The sequence below is a fragment of the Rhyacophila brunnea genome, unplaced genomic scaffold, assembly GCF_057557595.1.
Source record: "Rhyacophila brunnea isolate RB1 unplaced genomic scaffold, BYU_Rbru_1.0 scaffold_84, whole genome shotgun sequence".
Taxonomy (NCBI): domain Eukaryota; kingdom Metazoa; phylum Arthropoda; class Insecta; order Trichoptera; family Rhyacophilidae; genus Rhyacophila; species Rhyacophila brunnea.
The window spans coordinates 275,589-283,794 of NW_028233355.1; the positions used below are offsets into that span (position 1 = coordinate 275,589).

The 8,206-nt window shown below is 25.3% G+C and overlaps 1 non-coding gene across 1 annotated transcript; it reads right to left on the reverse strand.

Moving 5' to 3' along the window:
- Window positions 1-2,441: 2,441 nt before the first annotated feature.
- On the reverse strand, window positions 2,442-2,513 carry TRNAR-CCU (transfer RNA arginine (anticodon CCU)). The gene has a single exon. It is a non-coding gene; the product is annotated as a tRNA-Arg (tRNA).
- Between the last annotated feature and the right edge of the window lie 5,693 nt (window positions 2,514-8,206).

Consider the following 8,206-nt stretch of genomic DNA (forward strand, 5'->3'; position numbering starts at 1 on the left):
AATATACGAACAAATTTTCATATTGTCATTTTCTTGTAAACAAAAAATGTAATTTCAATTATTTTAATTACCATGAATCAATTTTATTATATCATACACCTTAACTTTTCATTTTTAAATATAGTTTTGATCTTATTTTCATGCTACCCAGAAAAATTGTTTAATATTCAGATTTTTTATGTTCTATGATTCAAATTACAAATGAACATTTTTTTAGGTATTAACAGCTTCATAGTATCTGTGTGATTATATAAAATCAAAATGTTCACGAAATAGAAGAAAACTATCCTCAAAGAAGATATCTTTACATAGGGGCTAAAACAATACACAAAAAATAAAATTGTGAAAACACAATAGTTGTAATTTTTTGAAGTATAATACATAGAAGCATTTTGTGAATAGTTGTAAAAAAATTATTCGTGCTTTATATTGATATTTTCGTTAAATTTTAAAAAAATAAAAAGTTAACATTTTACATCATCAAAAAGCTACTTGGTGTTACATCATTCCCTCGTTCTGTTTTTTCGGGCCAACATTATTTACCTCAGCTTTTAAGCTAAAATACGAAATATTGTGAAATAAACACATCTTAAATATATAACTACATATGAATCAAAGGATACGCTAGTCTAGCTTTTTTGCAACTAATATTTAAAATTAACAATTTAATTATATAGAATAGCTCTAGATACTAAAGTAAACGGTTTCGGTATCTCATTGGATGCCTACTAGTAAAACAATACTTGCATCCAGACTAAATATTAAAGAAAGCGCGAAGCTGACCGTTGAAAAACAGATACATTATTATCATTTATTTTAGAATTATTACCTTTTCCCACCTGTACATTGCATCTTATCGTCTGAATTTTAAAAATGAATCCTACCTAGTTTTTAGATAACAGAGGATATTTGTGGAAATATAAGGTTATAGTATAGAAATGTGTATTTTTTGATAAAGGTAAAGATCAGCAAGGACAGGAATAACAAATTTTTCAATTTTTGAATAGAAAAACGCACTATGATAGACGTGTGGGGTGTATTTCAGTGCTTAAAAAGGGTTACACTTAGACTTTATAATATTTGGTTTATTTACATTCCTGCAATTTCAAATATTTAATTCTAATGTACTGTGAATGTGGTCATGTGATGGCGTAATAAATCATGCAGCGGCGATTTATCATATTTTCGATCTAACAAAGGCGCCTTTACAATGCAATTGTTGAAATTCAAACACTATTCATGGTACTTTTATGGAGAGATGCTCGATGTGGTTTTTGATTGGTTTATTTTTTTGGCTTTTAAATGAATACGTTTAACCATATGCTATTTAATTGGAGTTCGATATAGAAAATCATGTATCACTTTTTAAATATACCCTGCTCTGTATTTATATAATGCCTTAATAAGATATGCAAAGCTTATTTTAAAGAATTCGATATAGTGACGATTCTATATTTTTCAAGGATTAAAAAATATGCTTTAACTAAAAATTTCATTTCAAAGTAAGGTGCATCTACCAGAAGATTAAATCTCCCAATATTTTTTTATATATTATCATGTGATGGTAAAAAATCAACCTTGATACTTGTTTTTTTTGTATTTCTAAACTTAAAACAATAATTTATAGCCAAGGTTTATATGATGATGTATAATTCACCCAAATCAATGATAAATACTCTAATATTTAATCGTATATATTTACCATTCTAAAGAAGAGTTTGATATTTCCACAGCTATTATTAAAAAATTCTAGTGTAAACCGAAGGGCTATTTTATTTCTATAATGGGAATTTAAAATCTTAATACTTAGTATTATATGCAATATATTCATCATAAGAATTGAGGAGAGGAATGACCATCCTCAAAATTTACGATTCAAAGAAAATAAATTCCAAGAAAATATAGATATGGAAATCGATCCCACGTATGATTAATACTTACGTAATGCAGCATAATGAAAGTTGTATATAAGAATTTATGTAATCACAATTTAAGTATTTATAATAATTATTTGAGATCAATCATATATGCACTAAATCAAATTACAATTACATTGTAAATTCGTGAGCTCAGTATGGAAATATGTAACACATAAATTATATCATTTATATTTATGACTTATTCTGGTTTTTATCTGTTTATAGTGTTTCGAAAAGAACTTTAGATTGCTCTATAGAACAGATTGGTTTTATTATTCTTTCCACCTCATCATGGTTACAATTTTTTTAATTCACTTTTTTTTTGATTGTTGTTTTTGGCGGGCTTCCTCAATCCTATCGTTTGCCCGTAAGTTTCTGCTTGTGTCGTTATTTCTAACTCAGATAAGCAACTAATGGTAAATTATATAATCTTCATCCCAGAGTATTACGGAAAAGTTTATTCATTGAATGTAAAATTGCTATCAATCATTTAAAAATAAAATTGGCCGTCATCTTCAAAAACATCCATGGAGGGTATTGAACCCACGACCTTCGCTTTAGGAGAGCAACGCTCTGCCACTGAGCTACATGGATTGCGATCAGAAAACATTCTATATTATATATACCTGTAAATTATACAGAAAGAAGGATAGGCATAAATTAATTAATTCTTATATTTTGAATGCTATGACTTGGGATAAAGGGGTTACAAAATTCCATAAAAAATATGTAAAGTGGTTAAGATTTCCAGACGAAGTAGAAGCATACATGCAAGCTCTCACACTCCGCAGGCCACTTGAACTCATTTCATTTGAGAGAATAAGAGCAGTGGATGAAGTTATATCAGGGATAGGTGTCAAAAGATCCATTAAGGAGTTGTGTAAAGTTCTCAATGGGCTGACCACATCTAAATTGATAAAAAAAAAATTAACCCATAAATAAATAAAACTTAATCATTCTTATAGATGCATCGAATCGAAATTTTTTTATTTATACATATCTTTTTAACCAACAAAATTTAACCAATAATATTCAAAGTATATTTACAAAAAAGAATCCGATATATTTTTGTTATATTTTATTCATAAATAGTTATTTTTTATAGAATAAATCTTGAATCAGCGCGTTAAGAACATGATGAAATTTATATACTTTTAAGGTCAATCAAGATAGGTTACATTGTGAATTCGTTTTTAGCACCTAAAAATAGGGTCTATAATTTATTTTTTATTGTTTACTTGTCGATACTTAAATACCTACGATCATTATAAAATTAATTTTCATATCTTCGCTGATTAAATCATCTTAAAAATGAAATTATATTTTATATCGTTTCTTAGCAAAAAACTTATTTATTGTGTTAATCGTCCAATAAAATTAAATAATTAATGATGTTAAAATTTTGTTAAAAGGTAGAATAATAATCTAAAAAAGCTCTTTAAATGTATAAAATCATGTAAAACAAAGTATTTTAATGCTATGGCGAATATTAATATCCAAGTAGCAAAAAAAAAGTTTAATAACAGTATATTACATACAAAATGTTTAAAAAAATGTAAATAGTTCCAACGATTTTTTATTATTTACATTATTTTGTTTTTTACAAATAAAATAGCTTCTCTTATTTTTACACCTTGAAATAAGATAGGCACAAAGCATGCTAGATTACTATGTATTCTTAAAATTTACATCTTTTAAAAATATGCATTTCTAACCAATACAACTTTAAAATATATACTATAATCTTAAAATTTGATATAATAATAATTTTATTTAAAATGGTCATATTAGAATTCTTAACAGAGAAATCGGGAATATTTTTATGCGCTGGTGGTAAACAATAGTAAAATTTAAATCTTGGCATATGAGAATATTCCATTGTTTTATAGGGGTTACATTACATTGATTATTTGACATACTACATTGCTTTTCTATAATATAGAATTATGTTCTAATATAAATATATTTATGCTAATAAAAAAAATAAGAAATAACACCACACATTTTTTTATTTAATTGTCGAAATTACATTTTATAACTATTTATAGAAATTACATAGAAAACAAATAATTGCCGAAAATATATTTAAAATATAATACAAAATATATCTTTCTTTAATTTTATACGGTAAATTTTTTTTGTTTTGATGCAATTAAAAACCATTCTGCATGCCATATAAATTAATATTTTTCAAACTTGATTTTAGATCGAAAACGCAGCCAAAGATAATATATATTTTTTTACAATTCTGGAAATCATATTTTTTAGTGAACAGTGCTTTTTTTTCAATCCTGTCTTTAACGACTTTTTAATTTTTATTTCAAATTTTATAGATTTTTTGTTTAAAATTTTAATATTTCTGTATAAATATATGTAATACATATACATTACGTGCAACCGAGAAAACACTAACGTTCTGGGTTCATTAAGACTATTTTGATTCATTTTTCAATGTTATACATGACTATATATTTGATTTAACGTGTCGTTTATCCTTCTAAATCGTACATATTCAATATTGGTTATGAAATTATAATATATTGTATATGTTATATTCAATCTGACTGCATTTTAAACAAATATAAAAATTCACTTGTATCCATGCACTATAAAGAATTTGTAGAATTATTTACCTGGGTATTTATATACATAAAGTTGTTGGATTCTTAATGCGGCATAAATGGAATAAAATCTAGACGTTTCTATCTTCTTTCCTCATTAATATGCATCTTTTTTTCATTTTGAATATGTAAATTTTGTAAATATTGCACTAAATTGTGCTTTTTTTATTTATGCGCAAATCATGATCATTTTTATCTATTATTAAACTATAATTTGGTTCTATGAACTGTAGGTTTCTGCTTATAATTATATGTATTATTTTTTAAATATAAATAATCTGAAATTTTTACTTTTTAAAATTCGAATCCCTTGTCATATATCTATAGATAATGAAAAAAATTTCTTATCCAAGACTTTACTTCACATCCAGACGCTATTTTTTTAAGGCAATGATTACATAGAATATTGTGAAATTCAGAAGTTTAATTTGCTTTTTTAATCTAGAAATGAGAGAATAATTTGGATATTTTAAATGATTTTTCAGCTAAAACTAAGAAAAATTTAGATATCAAGAAACCATGAAAAGAAGAATGGATCAATTTTTACATTTCTGATCAGTCAAAAATTAAATACGAGCTTCCTTACTAATATCCTGCAAAGATTATGTGATCTATGGATATTCATGTTCAAATGATTACATCAGCATTTGAAACGGAAAAATCCGAAAGAAATTTTTGCATCTGTTCTATCAAAAAATGCGATAGATCATTGTGGCGTAATCAATAAGCCAATTCTACATATTTTCTGTAATGATTTAATTAAAGACATAATATTTATGCCTGTTGTTTTAGAATACAATCACTGAATGAATTTCATGCAAAATAAAGACATGTTGTATAAAATTGTCTTATTTTTCATTAGCGTATTATGCTGTTTTTATCATATTTCTCCAGGTTAATCAACATTCTCTGTTCTTTAATATTTTAACTAAATTTTTTAAAGTTTTTGTCTGTGAAAAGAAAATTTAAAATTTGAGGGATAGTTTTCTTTATAAATAAATAAAACTACATCTTCACCTTTATTATTTCGTCTTTTTATAAAATAGCCGTATAGTATTGGGTTTAAACAGATAAATCTTTAAAATTTAATAAATTAATATGTGTGTATGTTACGATGAATTTTTAATTTTTCGACTATCACTAAATAAATACATAAATTATTATAAACAATATTAGATGCTAAATTATTAATTTTTATATAAACTATTGTGATGTAGTGTATATATGTTCAATAAAAGTCTTTATAATGATTTATAATTAATTGGTTGTTTCTAGCGCCACGTAGTCGTGAGCACCCTAGTGCATATTTATTTCATATTCAAAAAAAATTTATAGTGGATGTGTATAGTTTTGTTTTTTTGCTACAAATGTATATAAATTTTTTTTTACGGGTTTAGTTTAGTTTTTTAATTGTAACTTTTCGCTTTGAGTATAATGTGATTTATTCTGTTTGGACATGATATCTTTACTCTAGTCTTAACATATACAGTATCTAAACTCTCTTCGAGAGATACTAGTCGCGAGATTTCCCGTAATTCTATAGTTTGACATATGCCGACCTAGTTTTTGACCTCAAGTTCTTTCTGATAATTTTTATAGTTTTAAAAACCAATAACAAAATATGAGAAGAAATAAATATGATTATATATTTTTTTCGTTGCTATCTGTTGCGTGCCTAGACCAATATTCAGATTATCATATAAAGAACCTCTGTTAATTTAACGATATATTATGATGTCTTTAGAACGATGCATTCTTTAGTGCACGTTTGTTTATATATCTTCCGATATGAAACTATAAATTTATGGTTTATGGCAGAAAAAAAGGTAAATAATTTTATTTTATAATATTTTAATAGAAAAAGACGCTATATGGGACAAATTAAATTAAAAGATTTCTAGTCTAATCCATTGGTCAGATTTGAAAGGGGAATAATTGATGAAATCACAAAAACAAAAATCATCAGGGATTCTTTCAAATAAAGATAACGCATATTTACGAAAATAATTATAAAGCTGTTTGTATATATAATGTATATTAATGGACACAATTAATCGAAATTTAATCATGAATGTTCTACCTCTTTAGTTAAAAACTTCATAGAATTTAATGAATAAAAATGTTAGTATTTAGGCAACTAATATGAAGTGTTAAAAAGGAAAATAAATATATCCGAAATCATCTAAAATTGAATATTATACACAAGTATAAGAGCTGGTTCAAAGATTTTATCTACAATGATATATTTTAAGTAAAAAGAAATATTCTTCATTTGCAAAGTAATATAATTAAGGCGTTAAGCTATTTAAAAAATAAGAATAGAGGTCAAAACGGCCGTCACGTATAAAAATTATATTTATAAAATTTATATTTAAAGAATCGGTATTCTTCAGACACAGCAAAATCAAAGTTAAATGTGTAAAAAAAGAAAAAAATTACAGCTAGAGCGATATACTAACATGTTTGGTTCATCACTGGCTGCTATTATGTAAAAGATTCAAAAATAGAAGCTATCTTCTGTATTTTTAAAATAAGAACGTTGATTTTAAGTAAACATAAAATGCTAACGTGTTATGAGGTATTCAAAATGTAGATCTTTTACTTGAAAGCTATAATAGTAATCTTAAAGTCATAAAAAATACAAAAAAATGAAGTTATATGTGTATTTAATATATGTCTTCTTGAAAATTAAAGTACAAAAATTCCAAAAAATCAGAGAATATAAAGTTCAGATATCTTATAAAAGGAATCATACTATGGCAAAAATAGAAATTGCCACAGATATCGGAAAAGAGCTTAACAACAGTTATTAAAATGAATGATGTAATGAAACTGTAATAAATAGCATCTTTAACCCGAAAAATAACCTTTAATCGAAAATTTGGATGTATTTATTCTTTATTTGAGATTTATTTGATTTTCTGCCTTTTTAAATTTGCAAAGGTAAGACTTAATATTGCAGCAATAAAAACTGATTTGCTTTTTTTTTCGATCACTTTATTTTTACAATCTTTTTCAATACATCTTCTTCTCTCAATACTTATTAGTTCAAGTGTCTTCTTCTAACCTATTCTATGCGAGTATGCTTTTGATTAGGTTGGCGTTCTTAACTCTTAACATACGACTCATGGTATATTTTTATCACATTATTTTATGCTATAATTTGTATCATAGTTTAAATGTAACTGTAAATAGATTATTTATATTAGAGGGTTTTATACTTGCTTTTTTTGTCGAGATAATAATGAAGGGAGCGCATTACCCAAAATTTATTTGATAGAACTTGAAAAAAAAACCAAATCAAGTCAAATATTCAAATTATAGTGCTGAAGACCCCGGTGATAATTGGTCTTTAAAAGAACAGATTTACAGGTGAAGGCGATTTGACAAGGTACGGTATGCTCATGTTAAACTAAAAAACTTGTATATGAAGAGTTATCTAAATTTAAAATACAAAAATTCGCCCATAAATTAAATTAATAAGCAAAAGGGTCTTCGGGAAGCATGGCTATAAATGTAATGGGTAATTTAAAATTTAAAGGTATTTAATTATAGTGTATTTTTATATCCAAAAGTATACTTCATCATTGAACACACTTACTATAAAACATTATATATATCGAATCATATTTCTTCTAAGAGTTCCAAAATTAAAATTTATTGTAC